This window comes from Hibiscus syriacus, unplaced genomic scaffold (assembly GCF_006381635.1).
Source record: "Hibiscus syriacus cultivar Baekdansim isolate YM2019G1 unplaced genomic scaffold, ASM638163v2 tig00110065_pilon, whole genome shotgun sequence".
In the NCBI taxonomy this organism is placed as follows: Eukaryota; Viridiplantae; Streptophyta; class Magnoliopsida; order Malvales; family Malvaceae; genus Hibiscus; species Hibiscus syriacus.
Genome location: NW_024062585.1, coordinates 2,218,165 through 2,245,380, shown reverse-complemented (window position 1 = coordinate 2,245,380; position 27,216 = coordinate 2,218,165).

The following is a 27,216-nucleotide window of genomic DNA, read 5'->3' as shown; positions in this document are numbered from 1 at the left end:
GGACAATCTATGATAAATGGCCATTATCTCTACATATAAAACAAGCTCATGAAATTTCTCGGTAAACACCAGGGTGATTCTTACCGCATCTTTGACAAGTTAGATCTTGACTAGATCTGCTTGATCGTGACCCGATTTGCTTGATCCTGCAGCTACTGATTAAGATACTTGCCCCTTTCTAGAATTTACTCATTTATGGTTAGAGTAGATCCAAATTTATTTTGATAACGGAAACTTGATCCTCTACCTCGCTTTGATTGAGTCGAGGTAGAATATGTTCTCGACCTTTTCCAAGTCTAAGTCCTCTGCTCAGTTGGTCTGTCAGACTACGCTAAAGATTTCTCAATCTCTTTGGCTCTGTTGATAACCTTTTAGAAGGTAGGCAAACTAAAAGCCAATAGATAATATCTCAACCCTAATCCCAGACCTTGTATGAACATATTACATTTAACACTTTTATCAGGAACCATCTCTGAAGCAAAGGGACTTAATTTTTTTAAATTCACTTTCATATTCATACATCATCTGTTTTCCTTGCATCAAGCTGAGAAATTCTTGTTTCATATCCAAAATGAATTGATCTCCAATATATTTGTTCTTGAACTCCTCTAGAAAGAATGGCCAAGTCACTTGTTCAGCAGCCATATTCATCGTAACATTTGTCCACCATATTCGTACCCGTCCTCTGAGTAGTGACTCCACTCCATCCAATTTTTTTCGTTAGTGCAGTGGAAACCATTGAGCGTAATCTTTACATCATTGAGCCACTAATCTGTTGTAATTGGATTCTCATTGACTTCACCTTTTATTTGAAAGATCCCAACTCTTTAACTCTTTAGCAACAGAAAATCAGGGAGCCGGAGGAATAGGTGGTTGATGTCATGCTAAAACAACATCCAATGTTTGAAAATTTTAAAATATTACTTGATCCTGCACATGTACTCCCTGTTGTGCTGGTGCTTCATGTTGTTTAGATTACGGGGGAGGTGCATTATTCACCTTATTACTCCCACTATCGGCTCCAGTTAGAGCCTCCTGATCAGTTCCCTGACGCGAACCCCCAGTTTCAGACATCTAAAACAAACATATTTCATAAATACGCTAGTAAGGAGAAACATCCATAATTAAATCACATAACCATACTATATCAATAATTTTGACATCCTAGTGGCATGTACAACTTCTTAACATAAAACATCTTCAGTTTAGGCCAAGAATCAACTAAACCTGCAACTCTAAGAGCCTTAAATGTAACAGCCTTAATTCGTAAACGTACTTAATCGCGTATTAAAGATGTCACAAGAACTTCTTAAACACTTGCTAAACAAAATAGGGTCAATTTTTTTTTTGAAACTTGTTCCTTAATTTCCTTTTTCATAGAATTAATAAATCATGTAACTTAAAAAATTATATTTTGATCTTAAAACTCGATTTGAGTTTAGGCAGTAATTGGACAGTTCAACACTGAATAATATTGGAAATAGAAGTTCCTAAAGACCACCTACATAAAAATCCATTTTGATATGATTATTTTTTCATGCAAAATATATATCATATCTACCAGCATACACACTACTCCTATTAATTTATCTAATACAACCTGATTTGTAACTAATTTACAAAAACAATCAACTACATAGATTTAATATACATGCCAACTAGCTAAGTCAAAGCGGTAAATATTGTACTAATACATAAATAGGTACGATCCTCAAAAAGTGATTTCGGTTGTGCTTCCTACCCCACTAGCTGATCATTTGCTTTACCTACACATGAAATGTTCATACGCTAAGTAATAACTTAGTGAGGCATTATCTAAAAATAAATCATATCGAAATATAAATAAGTAATAAAAATATAAGAACATAATAATAGACTGAATAATTCCTTTCTTTCATCAAACCTGAAAGTATCATTTCAGAATATACATAATTGTTTTCCAAAAATATAATCATTCAAAGCAAGATTTACTTTTAATGAACTAGTTATTCTTGCACAATTGAGAACATTTAACAAATAGCCTAATGTACACGAATGAGAATGCTAAGTACACGAGTCAGAACGACTGTGTGCAAAATATAAAATATTAATTGGCAGATCGGAACACAATCGTAACTTATGGAACAGAATGCACCCTTGGTACCAGAATGCACAAATAGTGCAAAATATATGTACGAGAAGGTACCAAAACGCAGTTGTAGTGTAAAATGCAGAATTACTCAACCTCATGGATGTCAGTCGTATCATTAACTCTCAATGCACATACAAAGGGCTTTATAATTCAAACTAGATATCATATAACTTTCAACATAAATCAGAGCTTTTGGGTAGTTGATACCCGAAATTATTCGTAAATCATGTCATAAAATATTATAAAATAAACACATTATATTTAAAATTATTTTTGACTTATTTCAAAATATTAGAGTAAGTAAGAATGCACTCAACTTATATGGTTCACTAATAAACTCTTACTTCAATGTACTTACTCGATTACTTTTTCCTTAGCCTTTGGTTCACTTAGTCACGCTTGTGTTGAGTTTCTAAACAAAATAAAATTTACAATACACATACATTTCAAAGCATATGTTACTAATATACTAACATAAGCAGAAGGTAATAGCTTAAATTATCGAAATTTACTCTATACTTATTCTATAATAAACATAGCTACTGACTTTAATATTCCAAAAACTACATTTTAAGTCCTTCACTGCTTAAATTTCTCCAATAATTCTAAACTTGCATAATTGTGGAACCAAACCCATACTTTCTCTTATTCATAATTTAATCCCATAACTTTAGGAAACTTGAAACTTGATCCAAACCATCCATTAAACTTAATATTAGCATTCTAATATAAATTTTCAGCATTGTATTTCATTTCATACCCATCAACTTTACACAATTTTCAATCCACATCCAAACTTTATAATATTTTGATTTGGGTCTCCAAAATTACCCAACCCACACATTAATCCAAGACAATATACCAACATGAAAGTAAACATTTAATTACTAAATTTCAGCATAGTCCTTTACCAATTAAACAATTACACTTGTTCCCTCATGATTTCTAAAGTGTGCAAAATGATCCTTATAAATCCACAAAGTTCCAAATTGGTCCAAAACAACCTTTCAAAACATGTAGAGTCAATTTAATTTTAATTATAATCCATAAGAAAAAAATTTGTAGAATTTTTCCTATTCTTATTCACTTAGGCTGAATACCCTATGAAAAAATTTAAAAATTTCAACTTGTTTTAAGCATGAATTCATGCTCCCAACTTCAATTCCAATCAATTAGATATCAATTCAATCCAAAATTAATATTTCCATAAACCCTAGGTCATGACCAATTTCTTTCTTATGCATTTCCAATTGATTTCAATCATCCTACACACTTGAAACCAATTTTACAACGCCATTAACATAAAAAAACTATCCACGAATCATTAAACTCCAACTTAATGATCAACTCAAGAAAACTATGAAATAATTATACCAAAAGATAGAGAATTTAATATTGATTAATTCTCTATTTCACACTTTAATACAAAAACTCAAAGAATTGGCTTGGAAGCTAAAATTCAAAACTCTCACCTTTTGAGCTATTGAGTTAACGAAAAATGCTTGGAAATATGGCTAAATGATTTTTATGTAATTATCACTTAAAACACTTAGCACCTTTATAATATATTTGAATTTAAAATTCAATTAATGAGAAATTCCAAAATTGTCATTAATGAATCATGATAATTTCCATTTACCATTGAAATATCTCCCACTAAAATATGCCATAGTCAAAGATGAAACAACTTGAAGTTATCTTTCTGCTTTAGCCATGCAATTATCAAAAATTGCAATTTAGTCACCAAAATTACACAATCTTAATTTAACATGGAAACTTAATCCTAATTCTAGTAATCCCTATTACATTTCACCTTTAGAAATTATGAAAATAATATTTCTATCCCTTCTCTATCATCCTTCAGAATTACTCACAATTCCAATTCGATATATTTATCATACTGTAATGTACTTTACTACTTCATATGTTTTTATACAAACCCTGAATAAAAATTCCAATTCTCACAAAAATTCTTATTTCAAGGGAGACTATTCATTTACAGGCCAAAATACATAACTTTCAAAAATTATGTTTTTAGTCCCTAAACTTTTCCAAATTTATACTTTAGCTACTAAACTTTCAAAATTTATATTTTAGTCATTAACCAAAATTTTGATATTACACATCGCTAACCTAATCCTTGTAATTGTTCAGGCCTCACACCCTCACTAGCTCCTAAAGTGCCTTGCGCACTTACAATGCTCCATTAAGACAACTAAGGTAATCTGGGTATATCGTAGCGTAATTGGACTCATTGAGGTGACACCATCATCTTACTAGATGCAATCTCACTCGTTATCTATCTAGAATGTTACACAAAGGCTTATTATTCTAGTACTACTGTTATTTATTATGTTGGTCCATTCTGGTCGCTCGTTACTTAAGTATATTTTAATCATTCTCTGCCTCAAGCGAGGTATCTACACGTTCTCGGAGTTTTGTGATGATTTTCATGGTTGATGATCACTGGATGAACAATTCAATTATTTGATACCTGAATTGGGTTCAACTATGAGTAGTGACTTTTAGTGACTCCTTATATGTGTTTCTTTAATTTATCCTCGAATTAGAGGAACACTGTACATCCACCATTCGCTATTATTCCTACAGTTCATGACTCCGCTAGCTATTAATCTGATGAAATTGTCCCATTGTTTGTCTCTTCAAAATGATATCTCATTCTTAGATACTCACTACATGCTTGGTTGAAGAAACTTGAAAGCCTTACGCTACTATGGTTACTTCAGTTGTAACCAACTCCTATGAGTGTATTCGGGCCCCTTTGGCCATTTTCATCTCTCCCGGACTAAGTCTTACTATTACGGATCATCCTTAGCTTTAACGGGCCTTAAATAGGTTAAAACTAACCATCCAAAGTTAGTAGTATTGATACTCTACTTGCAATATTGATACCCTACGGTCAAGTATCGATACCCCTATTAGTATTGATACCAACAATGTATTATGATTGTGAAATTCAGACCCAATATCGATATTATCACCAGTATCGATACTCCCTACCTAAATCCCTAATTTTTATCACAATTAAACCATTTATCAATATTGTCCATCCCAGTATCGATACTCGAACCCAAAAATAATTTATCAAGGTTCGAGAATCACCCAAAAATCATCTTAAATGACTTGGTTTGGTTTCTAATCTTTTTATGAAGGTTTAATAAGTTGTTTAAGGTCTTAAGGTGGCATAAAATCATCTTCTAAATATTTAAAATGTCATTGATCATAAAATCAAATATAAACCCTAAAATACTTAAAGAACCAAGTCTTAGCAAATCTTTATACTTATGATAATCTTAGCACTCCAAAGGACTAAAAATAGACTACCTTGGAGTTATAAGCTTGAAATGAAGACAATTGTTTTGCCAAACTTATTTCCTTGGTGATTTTGATGAAAACTCCCAATTTTCTCTTTAACTAAAAAAATCCATGGCTTGATTCATTAAGAAAGCATTGCTACTGGGATTACGAAGGAAAATAAAGCATGAAAGGGCTCAAAACCTTACCTTTATCTTCTCCTTTGAAGAGGGAGATAAGAAGGAAAAATGGAAGAAATGGGGAGGAGAAGAAAATGAAAGCATATATAAAGGTTTCATCTTTTGAAAATTGAATAATAGAATCTTTGGTCCTTTTTTTAATTTTTCAACATTTAAAAACTTCTTTTAGGTTAATTGTGCTCCGAACTCAACCCAAATAAACCCAACTCCAGCCAACAGCTTAATTAGTATATAAAGGATGTAGTAGAAAGGAATAAGGTGATAGATTTTTAGGATTTTACTTTATTCTTATTTTTTACCACCAACCATGGCCACTTAGGAAAATTTGGGAAGTACAACAATTGGAGGTGAATGCGAAGTCCATGCACCAAAAGGGTGGTGGCTGGTGATCGGGGAGAGCATGAAAAACAACAACAATGAAATCATGGAGGCTAATAATAGATTAGAAGCATTGGATATGATTAAAAACACATTAGAAGAAATGTTGTAATTCTTAAAACTTAATGTTCTTGATAGATGTTGGATGTTTTATGAAACAAGTTGAGGGGAAATTGGTATGGATAAGTATAGAAGAGCTAAGTATCATTGTGGGGTGTAAATATAAAGAAATTTGGCCCCATTTGACTAATAATCGGGTTAAAAACTAGAACTTCTAGGCAAGGGTATCGGTACTGATAGAACAATACCGATACAATAGGCAAAAAGGTGACGAACTTGTTGTATAGTATCGATACTTATTCAATCAATATCGATACCGTTGAGGCAGTATCAATACCATGGTAAGGGTATCGATACCAAGCAAACATCGAATCTAATTTTGGTATCGATATCGGAAAGGGGTATCGGTACCATAGTATAGAAGTATCAGTACTAGGGTAGTAATATCGATACTATGAAGTTTGGAACAACTAATTAGGTGAAATTGTTCTAGAAATTGAGATATGATATTTTGAATTTGTTAAAGTAAATGGTTAAGGAGTATACTAACATTTGTATGTTATGTGTACTTAATGGAAAATTGTGTAGATCGAAACCAATCTCCTGAATCAAGTAAAGCTAATGGCAAAGGCAAAATTTTGGAGTAGTAAATTGTGAATTTGGAATATCAAAGCAAGGCAATCCAGGTGAGTACTTTAATACAAGTACCTAATATGATAAATATTCAATTTAGTATGCTTTAAATTTATATAAGTTTATAATGATGATTATGATATCTTTATATGTATGGAAAGAATATAATAAAATAGTTTTAGAGATAACTAAAAATGCATGCAATGATGCATTAAGGCATGAAAGGATGCCATAACTAAAAATGCATGAAAGGATGTATTAAGGTATGAAAGGATGCAAGAACTAAAAAGCATGAAACGATGCATTAAGGCATGAAAGGATACCATAACTAAAAATGCATGAAAGAATACATTAAGGCGTGAAATGATGTCATAACTAAAAATGCATGAAAGGATGCATTAAGGCATAAAAAGATGCCATAACTAAAAATTCATGAAATGATGCATTAAGGCATGAAAGGATGCCATAACTAAAATGCATGAAACGATGCATTAAGGCATGATAGGATGCCATAATTTAAATGTATAAATGGATGTGTTAACGTTCGAACAGAGAAAAAAATGAAGTAAATGATTTAATGAGAAGTATGTTGGACATACTAAAGGTTATTATAGGAATTAAATGACCAAGGTTTGATTAGGATACAAAGAACTTCACAAATTTATATGGATGTTATAATCTAGTTGAAGTCACATGACTATGAGATACTTAGGTTTCCTTTAATGTTATTTACTATTATATATTTCATTAAGTAATTATTTAACGTGTGTTGTTTCTCATGTGTAGGTTAAAGCAAAGATAAACTGAGTAAGGAGTGCTTTTGTAGCAGTAGAGATCATCAACGAAGGTGGACTTATCCGTGACACTGAGACAATCTAAATTGTTTTATAAAACTTTGTTGGCATGTAATCACAATGCTTAAATGTTTTAAATTTTTATTAAGTAGAACTCATAACAGTTGAAATCAATGTTTTGTTTTATATACAATATTATGGTTTTATATATATATATATATATATATATATATATATATATATAATGTGACACCTATATATAGTGTACGGAAGGGTATACTAGGAATGTTTGTTAAATTTATTGGTATCAGAGCCACAGGCTTAGCCGATTCTCGGTCAAAAATAATTTAAATTTTAAAGTAGAAAATATGATTACATGCCATAAAGATTGTCAATGTTACTGGTATGGGTCATTTTAGTTAAGTAAATGACACTCCTTACAAATTGAAATGTTATTATTATGTATGTTATTATATATGTCAGAATCTTTGAATTCACGAAGAGCTGGGGGACAAGAAATGCAAGAAGGAACTGATAGTGAGAGCTATGAGGCCAATAGTGAACATCCTATCCCCTCTGAAAATACTAGTGCGCCTACACCTCAAGGGATTCCAGTACCTGAGTTTGGAATTTTCATGCATGCCCTTGACGCCATATTGACTCGGTTTCAACCTCTCCCTGTTCGAATGGTAATCCTTAAAGAGCTAAAGGGCTTGGGAGCTCCAGAGTTTCAGGGAGAAGAAAATGAGGGTCCTATGGAGGTCGACTTGTGGTTGAATGATGTTATATTATTGATTGAGAGTGTTCAATGTACGGATACAGAAAAGTTAGGAGGAGCTGTCTCTTTACTTAGAGGATCAACTCGAGTATGGTGGGCAAACACTACAATGTATGTATCACCAGAGCAAGTTACTTGGCAATTTTTCCTGGAGGAATTCAAAAACAAATACGTGGGTGAACAATTCAAAAGGGCAATGTTACTAAAGTTTCTTAATCTAAAGAAAGATGATCAATCTATACATAATTTGAGGTCGAGTACAACAAGTTGAGTTGTTTTGCCACTGAAGTCGTTTCAAATGACAAGGCAAGACGTGATTGGTTCATAGAAGGTTTGAGGCCTATGCTGAAAGAGATGATGTTGGCATTGACTTGCAGAGCCTACAAGAAGTCATAAACATAGCTAAACCTATTGAAAGAGCTCAGGAAGAGACATTAACTGCATATCAGAGTGTTTAGATGGGGAAAAGAGTGGGAATGCCTTCCACTCCCCATCACGTTAAAAGGGGCAAGGGCTCGAGTTCCAGACTTTCAGATAGAGACAATTTTACAACAGCTTCATAGAAAAATAGACAATCTCAGTCTTATGCTGTGAGCTCTGGTAGACCAACAGGAGAGAAAATTTAATGTCAGACATGTGGCAAGTTGCATATTAGAACATGCAACTACTCAGTGGAGCTTGTTTCCAATGTAGAGAGATGGGTCACTTCGCTCGAAACTATCCTAAGAAATATGGGGACAACTCGGTGCAATCTGAAAGATCAATAGCAGTCTCAAACAGAAGCAGAGGAAAAGGTAGATCCAGGGGGTAAACGGATTCAGTGCAGAGACAAGAGACTCGTGGAGTCGCTAGAATTTATAATATTGATACTAATGAGGATCAGGATGACCCTAAAATTATATTAGGTACATTTCACCTTTTTGATGAGCTTGTTTTTGTTCTTGTTGACCCTGGTTCTTTACATTCATATATTAGTACCAAGATGATTAGAAGTAGAGGAATTCATTTAGAATCAATTGTGAGTGACATGATAGCGATAAATCCCATGGGACAAAGTACAAAGTCACTAGAATAAGTAGAAAATGCCTTATAAAGATCCAAGAGATTATATTTCCAGCAAACTTGATAGAGTTACCCTTCGATGAATTTGAAATTATTCTGGGCATGGATTGGTTGTCTCCACATTATGGATGGGTTGATTGTCGAAAGAAACGTTTATTTTTAAAGGATGCAGAAGGTTTGGAAATCATAGTAATAGGCGACAGAATGAAATTACCATCAAATGTGATATCAGCCATGACTGCCAGGAAGATGATGTCGATGGGATGTGTAACTTTGCTTTCCAATGTGATATATACTCGAGTTCCAGAAGCTAAAGTAAATGATATTTCCACTGTTAGATAATTTTTGGACGTTTTTCAAGAGGGGTTACCAGGATATCCCCTGAATCGTGAAATAGAGTTTAGGATTGAGGTTTATCTGGGTACATAACCTGTATCGATGGCTCCATATAAATGACTCTGACTGAATTGAGAGAATTAAAAGTCCAACTGCTAGAGCTACTAGATAAGGGGTTTGTAAGACCCAGTGTTTCTCCGTGGGGAGCACCGGTGCTGTTTGTGAAAAAGAATGATCGAACTATGCGATTATGTATCGATTACCGTCAATTAAATAAAGTCACTATAAAGAACAAATATCCTCTTTAGAGGATTGACGATTTGTTTGACCAATTGAAAGTAGCATCGGTGTTTTCTAAGATAGACTTAAGGTCAGGGTACCATCTGCTGAAAATCAAAGACGATGATATTTCAAAAGCGTTTTTGGACTCAGTATGGGCACTACGAATTTATAGTAATGCCATTTGGTTTGACTAATGCACCAGCGACATTCATGGATCTGATGAACAGAGTATTTCAACCATATCTGAACCAATTTGTGGTGATATTTATAGATAATATCTTGGTATATTCTAAGTCAAGAGAAGAGCATGATTCTTATCTTCGAGTAGTTCTTCAGACACTCCGCGAAAAGAAGTTGTATGCCAAATTATCAAAGTGCGAATTTTGGTTAGCGAGGTTGCTTTCCTTGGTCACATAGTTTCCATAGAAGGTATTCGAGTAGATCCAAGAAAGATCCAAGCTATAGTGGATTGGCAATCTCCAAGGAACGTTTCTGAGGTCCGGAGTTTCTTGGGACTTACCAGTATTTATAGATAATTTGTGAAGAATTTCTCAATGTTAGGCTTGTCGCTAACTAAGCTGTTGCAGAAGGATGTGCCTTTTGTATGGATGGTAAATTGCCAAGAAAGTTTTGAAGGGCTCAAGAGAATATTGACGGAGGCCCCTGTACTTGTACAGTCGGAGTCGGGAAAAGAATATGTGGTGTTTAGTGACACATCTCATAATGGATTGGGGTGTGTTCTGATGCAAGATGGAAAAGTTGTAGCTTATGCTTCTAGACAGTTGAAGAATCATGAGAAAAATTATCCGATGCATGATTTAGAATTGGCAATAGTTGTGTTTGCACTGAAAATCAGGCGTCATTATTTGTGTGGTGAGCGATGCCATATTTATACATATCACAAGAGTCTGAAGTATTTATTAACGCATAAAGAATTGAACTTGAGGCAAAGAAGATGGATTGAGCTTCTAAAAGATTACAATCTCATTATCGACTATAATCCAAGAAAGGCGAATGTGGTAGCAGATGCATTAAGTCGAAAGATTTTTGCTTCTTTACGGGCCTTGGATGCATGTATGTCATTAAAGGAAGATAATGCTTTAATTATTGAGCTTAAGTTAAAGTCGATGTTTTTGGATCGGATTAAAGAGTTACAAAAGGTAGATGAGAAATGTTTGGTGATGATGGTAAAAGTCAGAAAGAATGAAATAAAAGACTTTGAAATAAGAGTGTATGGATGTCTATACTATAAGGGAAGACTTTGAATTCCCGACGATGATGATTTGAGGAGTGATATCCTGTACGAGGCACATTATAACCCTCTGACTATGCACCCAGGAGGAAATAAAATGTATCAAGACATGAAAAGTCGTTACTGGTGGTCTGGCATGAAAAGAGTTGTAACAGAGTTTGTTGCTAAATGTCTAACATGTCAACAAGTGAAAGATGAACATCAAGTGCCATCTGGGTTACTGCAGCCAATAACAATTCCTGAGTGGAAATGGGAGCGGATTACAATAGATTTCGTTTTGAAGCTACCTTTTTCACCTGGTAAAAAGGATTCGATCTGGGTAATAGTAGATAGATTGACTAAGACGGCTCATTTTATTCCATTTCGAGTAGATTACCCGATGAATACGTTTGTGGAGTTGTATGTAAATGAGATAGTTAGATTGCATGGAGTGCAAGTATCAATAGTGTTCGATTGAGACCAAAGATTTACTTCAAGATTTTGGAAGTCTTTGCATGAGTCTTTGGGTATTCGAATTTCAGCATAGCTTTTCATCTGCAGACAGATGGGAAATCAGAGCGAATTATCTAGATATTGGAAGTTATGTTAAGGGCATATGTTATTGAATTTAAAGGATATTGGGAGAAGTATTTTCCTTTAGCTGAATTCACATATAATAGTTATCAATCAAGTATTAAGATGACCTCGTATGAACTGTATATAGGAAATGCATAACACCATTCAATTGGTTTGAACTGAAAGATCGAGGCTTGATCGGCTCGGATTTGATGAAAGATATGGAGGATAAAGTGAAACTTATCCAAAGCAATTTAAAGATAGCTTCAGATCGCCAGAAATCATATGCATATTTAAAAAGAAAGGAAATAGAATATCAAGAGGGATATGAAGTATTTTTGAAAGTGTCACCATGGAAAAAGGTATTACGTATTGGGCAAAAAGGAAAATTGAGCCCAAGATTCATTGTACCATATGAGATATTGAAAAGGGTTGGACCTGTAGTTTATCAGTTAGTTTTTCCTCCAGATATGGACAAGATCCACAATGTTTTCCATGTATCGATGCTTAGAAGGTACAAATCAGATCCATCTCATGTTATAACGCCAGATGATATAGATATCCGACCATATGCTAATAGGAGATTAGAAACATTGGATATGATTAAAAACACATTAGAAGAAATGGTGTAATTCTTAGAACTTAATGTTCTTGATAGATGTTGGATGTTTTATGAAACAAGATGAGGGGAAATTGGTATGGATAAGTAGAGAAGAGTTAAGTATCATTGTGGGGTGTAAATATAAAGGAATTTGGCCCTATTTGACTAATAATCGGGTTAAAAATTGGAAAATCTTGGAAAGGTAATCGGTACTGATAGAATAATACCGATACTATAGGTAAAATGGGACGAATTTGTTGTATAGTATCGATACTTATTCAATTAGTATCGATACCATTAAGGCAGTATCAATACCATGGTAAGGGTATCGATACCAAGAAAACATCGAATATAAGTTTAGTATCGATACCGTAGGGGGTTATCGGTACCATAATATAGTAGTATCGATACAATGGTAAGGGTATCGATACTAGGGAATATCGAACCTAATTTCGATATCGATACCGAAAGGGGGTATCAGTACCATAGTATAAAAGTATCAGTACTATGGTAGTAGTATCGATACTATGGAGTCTGGGATAACTAATTAGGTTGAAATTGTTATAGAAATTGAGATAATGATATTTTGAATATGTTAAAGTAAAAGGTTAAGGAGTATACTAACATTTGTATGTTATGTGTACTGAATGGGAAATTGTTTATATCGGAACGAAGCTCCTGAATCAAGTAAAGCCAAAGGCAAAGACAAATTTCCGTAGTAGCAAATTGTGAATTTGGAATATCAAAGCAAGGAATCCAGGTGAGTACTTTAATACAGATACCCAATATGATAAATATTCAATTTAGTATGCTTTAAATTTATATAAGTTTATAATGAAGATTATGATATCTTTATATGTATGGAAAGAATATAATAAAAGAGTTTTAGAGAATAACTAAAAATGCATGAAATGATGCATTAAGGCATGAAAGGATTCCATAACTAAAAATGCATGAAATGATGCATTAAGGCATGAAAGGATTCCATAACTAAAAATGCATGAAAGGATGCCATAACTAAAAATGCTTGAAATGATACATTAAGGCATGAATGGATGCCATAACTAAAAATGAATGAAAGGATGCCATAACTAAAAATGCATGAAAGTATTCCATAACTAAAAATGCATGAAAGGATGCATTAAGGCATGAAAGGATGCCATAACTAAAAATGCATGAAAGGATGTATTAAGGCATGAAAGGATGCAATAACTAAAAATGCATGAAATGATGCATTAAGGCATGAAAGGATGCCATAACTAAAAATGCATGAAAGGATGCATTAAGGCGTGAAAGGATGCCATAACTAAAAATGCATGAAAGGATGCATTAAGTCATGAAAGGATGTCATAACTAAAATGCATGGAAGGATGCATTAAGGCATGATAGGATGCCATATTTTAAATGTATAAATAGATGTGTTAACGTGAAAACAGAGGAAAAATTGAAGTAAATGATTTAATGAGAAGTATGTTGGACATACTAAAGGTTGTTATAGGAATTAAATGACCAAGGTTTGATTAGGATACAATGAACTTCACTAATTTATATGGATGTTATAATTTAGTTGAAGTCACATGACTATGAGATACTTAGGTATCATTTAATGTTATTTACTATGATATATTTCATTAAGTAATTACTTAACGTGTGTTTTTCTCACGCGTAGGTTAAAGCAAAGATAAACTGAGTAAGGAGTGCTTTTTTAGTGGTGGAGATCATCAACTAAGTTGGACATATCCGTGTCACCAAGACAATCTAAATTGTTTTATAAAACTTTGTTGGCATGTAATCATAATGTGACACCTATATCTCGTGTATGGAAGGGTTTATTGGGAATAGGTGTTACAAAATCTTTTTAATAAAGTAACTGACCTGATATTTGGGGTATTGCAATTCTCCCCTTTAAGAATTTTTTCCTCGAATTTAAAGACTTTATGCTTTTACCACAACAATTCAACTAGAGGAATCATTTTGTTAACGGTTTCTTGATTTCTCGAGACAATATCCGTATTGTTTTTTTTTCTAATTCAAATATGATTGATAATAATAAGAAACAAAACATTAAAAAAATATAGGTCTTGTCTATTTCGGGATGTAAAAGCTAACTGATAAAATCTCATAAGGTTCAATTCTCGGACTCATTACAAACGTTAATACTGTCTTCCAATGCTATACTTTTATAACAACTTTATCACCTTCTTGTTATTCAATCTCTTTTCTCTTTAGATCAGCATAAGACTTTTGTCACTCGGAAGCAATCTTAAGAATTATCTTGGGTAACTTTCATTTTATATTCCATTTCTTTCATTAATTCAGGTCCAACTAGATTTATCTTTTAACTCAAACCAATTTAATGGCATTTAACCTTTTCTCCCATATAAAGCTTCGTATACAACCATCTTGCAACCTTCTTGATGTTTGATTAATAATTGTTATATCAACCAAATTCTTCTAAAAGAAAATATTTTTCCCATAATCCTTTTTCCATTCATGAATCGAGATTGATTGAAACAATCTAGAATATACTTGATGTTCAACTTTTCCTCTAATAGTACGTCAGAAATTTTTCTAAAATTTTTGTGATGGCTCTTTTCAAACAAGGCCACCCAACCGACTCTTTAAATCTTGGTACCTCTTGTTCCACATGAATGCATAGTCAACGGACTTAATGCCTCAAAAAAGAATATCTTTTTAAATTCTTAATCATCGGGAATACAAAGTCTCCCACGATAATACGAACATCCGTCAAACCTGACCTCAAAAGTCCTTAATCTCTTCATTTTTCTACTTAAAACAAATTCTTATCAAAAATTTTGTCTTTCCTTTATAATTCTCTTATCTGATCTTATAAAAAAATCGACTTCATATTTATTATTTGAGTATCTATCACATTAGCCATAAAAGCTATATATATCTTTCTGACATCATTTTCTTCACAATTATTATCGATATCACCTTGAGCGATGATTTTAATTTCTCTCCAAAAACTATTGTTGAGTTAATCGATCGGATGAATCAGCCAAGAGGGGGTGAATTGGCAATTAAAACGTCAATGAAGCTTTGACAGAAAATTGAAAATATTTGCACAGCGATTTAGAGTGGTTCGACTTTCTCAACCAAAGTCTGCGTCCATTACCTTAGCTATCGACACTAAGGATTTTTCACAAATTCAATAATTGTCTTTCTTTTGAGGACAAAGAGTAACTTACAACTCCCTCAAGAAATATAACCCAAATTCTTGAGAACACTCTATCCCAAAGAGAAACTTACAAATTTTGCAAACTTACAGAAAAACTTCACAAGGTAGAATGTTTGCACAATTCTAGAACAAAGAAAGAACACTCAAGAATTAATACAATTGACCACAAAGTGTGTTCTTGAAAACAACATGAATATTGAAATGAATTTGCTTGAATTACTCAAACTTGATGTTTGATACTTTCTCTCTTGTTTATATCTCAATTCTTGGTTCTTGTTATTCATCAATGGCTTATAGACTTGTTTAAATACACCTTGGATCAATTTTGAACGTTGGGGATCATTTGTGAAGTCAATAGAGCCGTTGTGGTGTGAATTCTACTTCAAAAAGCTGTTGGGAGCGTAGGGGTATCGGTACACCTTCAAAGGGTATCGATACATCCTGTGTAAAATTCAAATATTTTGATTGTTATAAGACCAAGGGTATCGGTACCTCTCAGGGGAATCGGTACCAATTGGCATTCTATTTTTCTTGGAGCCAAAATCATCATAAGGGGTATCGGTACCTTTGGTATAGGTATCAGTACCTCTTTGTATAGGGGTATCGGTACCCTATGGGTATATGTACCCTTATTGCATTCGATGTTTGAGGGGTATCGTTACCAATTAAGTAGGTATCGGTACCTCCCTATTTAAAACGTAATTTTGACTCGATTTTGGTTCGAAATACTTTGTAAAAATTGTTCCAAAAATATTTTCAGTATAAACAACAATTTTTCATTAAGTAAGGAGTGAAAATTGATCTTTGAAAACTTGGAGTAATATTTTTGATATTCAAATAATGGAATCGAATATATAATTTTGATTCGAATATAAAATCTTAAAATTCATTTACACTTTTTTTATATCGAAATATCAAAATGTTTTCTCAACAATCTCCCGTTTTTTTTTATAACAAAACATTTTAGAAATTTTAAGATTTTCTTTGAAAATCATTTTGAAAAATACTCCCCTTCCTATAACATTTATTTTGAAAAATACTCCCCCGTACTATAACATTTCTCCCTTTTTGTTAAATCAAAAATACTCTATAAAATGTTTAAACAAGATTTTAAAGAAAATAGCCAATTGATTTATATTGCTTCTAAGATCAAAGTCAAGAGAAATATTAGCCATTAGTCCATAATCAATATTCATAATCAATGTGTAATGGTAATTGGTCATAAATGATCTAAAATGAAAATAATGCAAAAATTATGAAACCAACATAAAATTAAGTTCAAATAACTAATAATCATTCAACCAAACACACAAATATCCAAAAGCCAAACAAATATTCAAACAACCATCCAAATCATTCAAAATGTTTTAACAATTTAAGTTTAAATTCAACCGAAGAAAACTAGAAAGAAAAGTTCAATCATCCATTGGACGATCAGGGGGAAATAGATGTCTCAAATTGTAGCCACATCTCATACAAGATCATCGATCCTAGTGTTCAGTGCTTGATTTTCCCACTGTTCTCTAGATGTTGAGCAGTGAGCTGGGACTCAAGGGATGCAAACCTCATGTCAAATGTCTCCATGATGATAGGCATCTGACTCTCTTACTGAGCTGGCTCATCCTTGGGCAAGTTTGTGGGATCGTTGACATCCCATAAAATATCATCAAGCTCTGGATTAACAGCTGGAGCTAGAGCAGCTCGTGAAGAGCTAGCACCCGGAGTTTTATGAGTTGAACAAACCCATTGATCTTTGTCACCACTCCATCCCTATTTACGCAAAGATGTAAGATTGATTTGGGTGGTAAGAGGATGGCTACATCAAGCTCTACTTTAAATTTGGATTTAATAAATATGTTACTAAGAAGACATCCATAAATTAAAGTTTTTATGCGTTTATAAGAGACATTGTTTACTGTTTCATCGAGTTCGGCAAAGATAATTTGTGGCATGTTTATTTTCTTATTTTTCTGGATACAATGTATCCACCAAAGGTCAAGTTCTCTAAGAGTGGAGTATTTGCCTCTTGATGATCTAAACCACCAAAAGATGATCAGATAAGGAAATGTTCGTGATGATCTAAAATGCTCGCACTAGACTTGGCTTTATAAGGAGTAGCCACTATATCTCGCTCATTATCTAAGCCGTCATTATCTAGACCAAATGCGTTAGCGATGGATTCTGAGTCAATATGAATGTATTGGCCTAGGAGATAAGACCGAATACCTATAGTGGCGGTTTGGGACTCGTTTTGGATGCATACCACATTAGAGTAGAAAATGCGAACAAGTTGGTGGTAAATATCTGGTTCAAGTTGAAATAGTTTATCAAATTTCCATGATTGGTTCATATATATCATGGCTTAAAGAGAAGGGATACGTTCTTCTTGAATATTATACGACTCAAAATTATGAACAAACCTAGTGTAAAGATCCCTACAGCTAGGTTCGTTAAAACACGAGTTTCGAATTGTCATCTCGGGTTCATTTGGATTGGGATTAGGAGGTGGATTTGGAGGTGGGTTTGGAGGTGAGTATGGAGGACGGTTTGATCGACTCGAAGATGTCCAAGGCGTTTAGAGTGAGACATGATTTACGAAATCGGAATAGGAATAATGATACCTGCAATTTAAAAACACATGTATGCAACAATCAATCACAAAACTTAATACGAGTCCTCAATATTCAAGGTTCTCTAAAAACTGACCTAATGACCAATTTTGAAAAATATTTTTTTAAAACTAAGTTTGAAAAGTCATTATATGTATAGTTTTCATAATTAAATAAAAACGATTTAAAAAAATAATTTTTTTATTTCAAAAATTTAAAAAAATTGAAAAAATATTGTGTTTTTGATGAAATTAGTTGTAGATTCTAGTTTTAAACTATAATCTATCAAATGCCCATTTATTTCGAGCTAGAACTAACTAAAACTAGTCCTATGTTAAAAAATATATAAAATAGTATTTTTAGAAAAGTTACCTTGAAAATTTGAAGATTGAGTGAGATTTGTTGTTGTTTGCACTGATTTGATGATTATAGCAGGTTTAGATGATGAAAAATGAAAGAATTCTGACTTGATTACGTTGAATATGAGCAATATGGAGATTTTGAGTGAGAAGAGGAGGGAACGGCATGAAGAGAGTGTTTTTAGGTTTTGGTAAAATAATGAAGATTTGGGGATTTAAAGCATAAACCCGATAGGGGGTCCCATCGAGGGGTATTGATACATATTCAAAGGGTATATACATGTTGAAGTATCGATACCTAGCAAGGGGGTATCGGTACTTGGGTGACATATATCGATACCTAGTGCACAAAAATGTCAAAACTCTACTTTTAAACACTTAGCATGAAAAATTAATCATCTCTAGTGGTATTGGCAACTCATATTTTGAAAATTAACTATGTTCAATCAATCAAATCTACCCTTAAATTTTATTTGAACAAATTATTAATTTTCACTAAAGATCATAAACACCCCCTAACTATTAGCATAGAATGCATTCAAAAATGTTATTTTTATAAGCATTTTTCTTTTTCTAATTAAAAGTGCTAAAATCAGTTTAAACACTAAGCCAAGGTAGGTCAGTTAAACCTAATTCTCTCCTAAGTGTCCAAAATCTTTCTTTTTTCTAAAGGTTTTGTCAAAATTCCATTATTTGATGCAAAGTATCTACAAATTCTAGAACTACATCTCCTTTTGTGGCATGATCTCTAATGAAATGATGTCTAATTTCAACGTGCTTAGTTCTAGAGTGTTGTATGGGATCTTTAGTGAGACAAATAGCACTAGTATTGTCACACTTGATAGGTATAGTACCAACTTCAGTTCCATAGTCTAAAAATTATTGTTTCATCCATAAAACTTGTGCGCAACAACTACCGGCTGATATGTATTCCGTTTCAGTGGTAGATAATGCAACACTATTTTGTTTATTTGAAAACCAAGAAATCATCATATTTCCTAGGAATTGACAAGTATCAGAGGTACTTTTCTTATCTATTTTGGATCCTCCATAATATGCATAAGAGAAGGCATACAAGCTAAAGCTAGAGTCTCTAGGATACCAAAGTTCTAAACTAGGAGTGTCTTTAAGGTATCTAAAGATTCTCTTAATGGCTTATAGATGTGATTTCTTAGTGCATGATTGAAATCTAGCACATAAGCAAACACTAAACATAATGTCTGGTCTACTTGCGGTTGGATAGAGTGAAGAACCAATCATTTACCTATATAATTTAACATCGACACATTTACCTCTTCATCTTTGTCAAGCTTTGTTAAAGAAATCATAGGAGTGGCTTGGGATTTCACATTTTCCAATCCAAACTTTTTGAGCATAACTTGAACGTACTTTGCTTGATTGATGAAGATGCCATCTTTTATTTGCTTGATTTGGAGCCCCAAGAAAAATGAAAGCTCCCCATCATCCTCATCTCAAATTCACTTTGCAATAGCTTAGAAAAATCTTGGCAAAGAGCATTATTAGTAGAACCAAATATTATATAATCAACATAAATTTAAACTACTAATAAATCTTTACCTTTTCTTTTTATAAACAATGTAGTGTCAACCTTCCCTTTTGAAAAACATTTTTCAATTAAAAAATTTGAAAATCTTTCATACCAAGCTCTAGGAGCTTGTTTTAAACCATATAGTGTTTTTGTCAATTTAAAAATATGATTTGGAAATTTTGAATCTTCAAATCCATGAGGTTGTTCCACATATACTATTTTATAAAACCATTTAAAAATGCACTTTTAACATCCATTTGATATAGTTTAAATTCATTGAAACATGAAAATGCTAATAACATTCTAATAGCTACCATCCTAACTATAGGAGCATATGCTTCATCATAGTCTATTCCCTCTTCTTGAGTATAGCCATGAACAACAAGTCTAGACTTGTTCCTCACTATATTACCACTCTCATCTAGTTTGTTCCTAAACACCTATTTAGTATCTATAGTAGATTTATCACTAGGCCTTTCAAATAATGTCCATACTTTACTTCTCTCAAATTGATTTAACTCTTCTTGCATAACCATAATCCAATTTTCATCGGTTAATGCTTCTTTAACATTTTTAGGCTCTATGCATGAGATAAATGCAACAGAATTACAAATGTCCCTAAGAGAAGATCGAGTAGTTACCCCTTTGGATGGATCACCTAATATCTCACCATCCTTGACATAGTTGTAGTCTCTTGGGTATGAGATTTCCCTTTCTTCAATGGTCAGATTCTTGAAGGCATCTTGAGTTTCCTCATCCTTCACTTCTTCCTTTGATGATGGTTCTCCAACGTCATTTGCATTTACAATCCCTACGTCGTCATCAACACAAGAATCCTTCCTCAGAAGGGGATTATCTTTGAAAACAACATGTATAGACTCTTCTACCACTAAAGTTCTTTTATTAAATACCGATAAACTTTAGAATTTAAGAATAACCCAAAAAATTCCTTTATCACTTTTGGCATCAAATTTGCCAAGATTGTCTTTACCGTTATTTAAAACAAAACATTTACATCCAAAAGGATGAAAATAGCTAATGGTAGGCTTTTTATTTTTGAAAATTTCTTATGGAGTTTTCTTTAAAATAGGCCTAATCATTACTCGATTAATAACATAACAAGCAGTATTTGTGGCTTCCGCCCACAAATATTTCGGCAAATTATTTTCAGAAAGCATGGTTCTAGCCATTTCTTTTAAAGTTCAATTTTTTTCTCTCAACAACTCCATTTTGTTGAGGGGTTCTAGGTGCTGAAAAGTTATGGCTAATTCCATTAGAATTACAAAACTCAATAAATCCAAGATTTTCAAATTTTGTACCATGATCACTCCTAACACTTGAAATGGAGTAACATTTTTCATTTTGGATTACTTTTGAAAACGTGATGAAATTTTCTAATGCTTCATCTTTAGTACTTAAAAATAGAACCCAAGTATATCTAGAATAGTCATCTACCAATACAAAGGCATATTGTTTTCCACCCAAGCTAGTAGTTCTACTTGGCCCAAAGAGATCTATATAGATTAATTGTAATACTCTACTAGTTGATACATCATTATTGGATTTAAAGGAAACTTTCTTTTGTTTTCCTTTTGAAGATGCATCACAGATGTTATCTTTATCAAATTTTAGCTTTGGCAACCCTCTTAATAAATCGCCTTGAATTAATCTTTGTAAAACACTCATGCTTGTATGTCCTAGTCTCCTATGCCATAACCAACTATCATGTTCATCCTTGGAAACTAGGCATAAATTAGTCATATTTATAGAATCTAAATGCAACATGTATATGTTTCTTATTCTATGACCAATAAGCATAATCCGATTAGATGCAATGTCAATAATTTTACAACCATTTGTTTAAAACAAGACATTGTATCCTTTATCACATAATTCACTAATACTCAATAGATTATGTTTTAACCCATTCACATATAATACTTTTTCTATTTGTATGGAAGAGGTATTGCCTATAGTACATATACATTCAATGTAACCTTTTGAATTGTCACCAAAGGTTACCACTCCTCTATTTTTGTCGTTAAGCTCTATAAACCGACTATTGTCTCCGGTCATGTGTCTTGAGCTTGAGCTTGTATTTCGTTCCTTGAAGCAATGCTCCTTTTCCTATAAACATAGATTAATTTTTTATTTTTGGTACCCAAATTCTTTTGGGTCCATATTCATTAGTTCCTAAAATCCTAGTCCCATTTGGCATCCATTTATTTAGGATATCTTTATCTTTAGTTGTATTAAGTCCTTTATGAACTCATATACTTCTAACGATTTTACCATTAGAGGTTTTTGGGGACCTCTATGATTGTAAGATTTAAAATTCTTTCTAATATAGTTAGATTTTGAACTTTCCCCTTTTTCAAAACGTTTAGTTCCAACTTTATTGAAAGAAGCTTTAAGATCATCAAGTTTCTTTTGATGATCATCACTTACTCTTGAAAGTAAGTTATACAAATCAATATTTTTCTTTTCAAACTCATATACTTTGATTTGCAAATTTTTAATCCTACTTTCAAGATCAATGTTGGTCTTGGACATGAGATCTTTTTCGGTTTTCAATTTTGAAATATATTTATTCTATTTTGAAAACAATTTCTCATACTCCGAAGCCAACCCATTATATTCCTCTAATAACTCATCAAAAGAATAATCTTCTAAATCAAATGAGTTAGAGGTTACCTGAGAATCTTCCCCGGTGGCCATCAAGCACAAGTTAACTACTTCTGTTCCTCTTCATTGGATGATTCATCATCACTCCATATAGCCATGTGTGTTTTCTATTTCTTCTTTGAATGACCCTTTTTCTTTAATTATGGGCAATCATATTTGACATGCTCAGGCTTTTTGCATTTATAGCAAATGATAGGGTCCTTCTTCTTTGATTCATTTTTGAAGCCTTCATTTCATTTGAATTTTCTTTATCTATTGGGCTTCATTAATTTTATGAATAGTTAGGAAATAATGCCATTTCTTCATCGTCGTCATCATCATTAGAATTAATCTCATCTTTTGTGGATTTGAGAGCAACATCGACATTCTTCTTTTTCTCTATTTTCTTCTTTGCATCATCCTTCTTTTCAAGGTCTACCTCATCTTGAATCATCATTTCATGATTGAGGAGAGAACCAATGAGTTCATCGAGAGTTAAATACTTTAGGTCTTTAGCTTCGATAATCGTTGTCTTCTTCGATTGCCAAGCTTTTGGAAGAGAATAAATTATCTTCCTCACAAGTTTTTCGTTGGGGATTATTTCCCCAAATGCTTTGAGGCCATTGATAATCATGGAGAATCTATCCGTCATAGCTTTGATGTCTTCATTTGGTTTCATCCTGAAATTTTCATAGCTATGAGTAAGAAGACTAATTTTAGATTCTTTTACCTCATTGGTTCCTTCATGGGTGACTTGAAGTTTGTCCCATATCTCCTTGGCGGTTGAACAAGATGATACTCTCCCGTATTCATCTGGTCCAAGTGTACAGAAAAGAATATGGATAGCTTTTGAGTTGAGCTTGAATAATCTCGTCTCTTCTTCACTCCACATATTCAGATTTGTGCATGGTTCTGAGTATCAGTTCATCATGATTTTCCATGCTCCTATGTCACTAGTTTTAATGAAGTACCTTATCCTATTCTTCCAATAAGCATAGTTAGCTCCATTGAAGAAATGAGGCTTGTTGACAGGCTGAGAATCAAGACTGAAGTCGAAGTTTGATGTAGAGCCCATTGATGACTGGAATATCGATTGAAATCTTCCCGAATCTACTTAAGAGGTGGTAAAACCTTCAAATGAGTGTAGCTATGATACCAATTGTTGAGTTAATCGATCGGATGAATCAGCCAAGAGGGGGTGAGTTGGCAATTAAAACGTCGGTGGAAGCTTTGACAGAAAATTGAAAATATTTGCGCAGCGATTAAATTCACTAATTTGTCTTTCTTATGAGGACAAAGAGTAACCTTACAACTCCCTCAAGAATTATACCCCAAATTCTTGAGAACACTCTCTCCCAAAGAGAAACTTACAAATTTTACAAACTTACAGAAAAACCTCACAAGGTAGAATGTTTGCACAATTCTAGAACAAAGAAAGAAAAGTCAAGAATAAGTACAATTGAGCACAAAGTGTGTTCTTGAAAGCAAAATGAATATTGAAAAAAATTTGGCTTGAATTACTCAAACTTGATGTTTGATGCTTTCTCTTTTGTTTCTATCTCAATTGTTGTTTCTTGTTATTCATCAATGGCTTCTAGACTTGTTTAAATACATCTTGGATCAATTCTGAACGTTGAGGATCATTGGTGAAGTCAATAGAGCCGTTGTGGTGTGAATTCTACTTCAAAAAACTATTGGGAGCGTAGGGGTATCAATACATCTTCAAAGGGTATCAATATATCATGTGTAATAATCAAATATTTCTACCATTGTAAGACCAAGGGTATTGGTACCCTTTTGGCATTCTATTTTTCTCAGAGGCAAAATCATCATAAGGGGTATCGATACCTTTAGTATAGGTATCAGTACCTTTTGCATAGGGGTATCGGTACCCTATGGGGTATCCGTACCCTTATTGCATTCGATGTTTAAGGGGTATTGATACCTCTTAAAATTGTTCGAAATACTTTGAAATACTTTGTAAAAATTGTTCCAAAATTTTTTTAAGCATAAACAATAATTTTTCATTAAGTAAGGAGTAAAAATTGATCTTTGAAAACTTGGAGTAATATTTTTATATTTGAATAATGGAATCGAATATATAATTTTGAATCGAATATAAAATATTAAAATTCAATCTTAAAATTCATTTACACTTTTGTTATATCAAAATATCAAAATGTTTTCTCAACAACTATAATTTTCATACCCTCCGCATCTTTCTGAACTAACCGTCTCTAGAGACAAACAACCTATACCCATTATGATCTTAACTGATCCAATGATAAATCCATCAGATTCACCAGGAACATAGCCCCTAAAATCTTTATAAAGGATTACTACGTATCCAACTCACACTTGTACCATGACACACTAGGGTTTACCGCTATCATCTCACTCGAGATTAAGTTGAATATAATATTTTTATTTTAAAATCTTTCATTTCCTTCTTAAGGTAATCCATGTAACTTTTCCGGATCCATTTAAAATATTCTCGAGCAGTTGAAACATTTTCTATCTCTCCCAAGAATGTCTCTCTCTTGTGAGGTGTCCTTATAAATAAAATATCTAAGGGTATTCTTAGGTAATTTTGCACTCAAAATACTTATCATACCCCCAAATTCATTCCTAGTGCATGAAGTTTATCTTCATACGTGGTAGTAAACCCCATTCCAGTAGTTACCAGCAGGAGACACGTGCTTTGAAACTGTCCCCCTATAAAAATATATCTTTTTCTTTTTTTGTGCCAGAAATACGAAGGTATTTCAGTCTGCTTCAGCAACATGTGATGCCACAGTATTCTTCTTAGCTTTTCATATGCTCCTTGTTTCTTGCACATCACTAACCAACCATACCTTTCCCATCATATAGCACCTTAACAAAGAAAAAATAACACAACCACCACAAATACATCTACATACAACTATATGAATCTAATATGACCTATATAAACCCCTCTGTCAAATGCACAGCTAGGAAATTAATCTTTTACTCAAAGGTATTTAACCTTTCATCTAACTGGCATGATTGACACATTTTTATCAAATACACAGCTAGGAAATTAGTCTTTTACTCAAAGGTATTTAACATTTCATCTAACTGGCATGATTGACATATTTCTGTCAAATGCACAACTAGGCTATTAGTCTTTTATTTTAGAACAATTTATACCCTAAAGATTATTCATATTATCAATTACACACCCTTTATAAACATATATCATATAAGACAAAACATGCATTAATTTAAACATTTGAGGTGAATTTATTTTGATTATATATGAACCAATATAATTATCATATATTCATTCACCTGGTATGACTCGTTAATATGCTTTAAGGATGTCCAGCTATTCGACAACTTTATCTTTGCCCTTTTTCTTGCTTGACTCGGGAGCTTGGTTATGATCTACACAAGCATCAATAAGTACACATACCATACTAAATGTTAGTATACTTCTCTAACAGTTATACTTTTAATAATACTTAAAAGTACTACTATATTCAATTTCTATTAAAATTCATCCTATATGAAAGTAACGGTACTTATATACTATGGTATCGATACTCATTTTCAGTATCAATACCATTTCTGCATTTTGTAATCCATGGTATCGATACCTTTCTTTTAGTATCGATACCCACATTAGTATCGATACTAATTGGATCAATATTGATCTATTCATCATAATTCTTCAAATTTAAACCTATAGTATTGGTATTGTTCTTCCAGTATCGATACCTTTACCCAGATTTTCCATTTTTTAGCTCGATTTTTCCACAAATTTAGTCAAATTCCCTTACTTTTACCTCCAAAAATACTATTAATCTAACTCGCATGATTGAAACTTTTCTACCATATGCACATCTAGGCAATTAATCTTTTACTCAAAGGTATTTAACCTTTCATCTAACTGGCATGATTGACACATTTCTGTCAAATGCAAACCTAGGAAATTAGTCTTTACCCAGATTTTCCATTTTCAGCTCGATTTTTCCAAAAATTTAGTCAAATTCCCTTACTTTTACCTCCAACAATACTATTAAACTCTTATTTACTTATCCTGGCTCATTTCCTTCATTTAGCTTCTTATAACATCTAAAATATCCAAAGAACATCTCAAACCAATAATCATACCACTTTTTCTAACATTTTTTAATCACATTCAAGGCTTCTAATATCTTATTTACTTCTTTGACAAGTCAAATATACTAATAAACTTCAATAAAAACTCATATATCAACATATCATTGAAAAACCCATTTTCTTAAATCTCAAATATTTCATCTATCTCCTAGTTTTAACCTTATTTAACCCTTCCTTAATCATCTATAATACCCAATGTTTCAAGAACAAACCAAAAACGAAAGGAAAATGGGTGTGGAGGAGAGCACTTACACTGGAACAAGAAGAAAAAGAGATAACAATTTTAACTTTCACTTCCCATTTTTCCCTT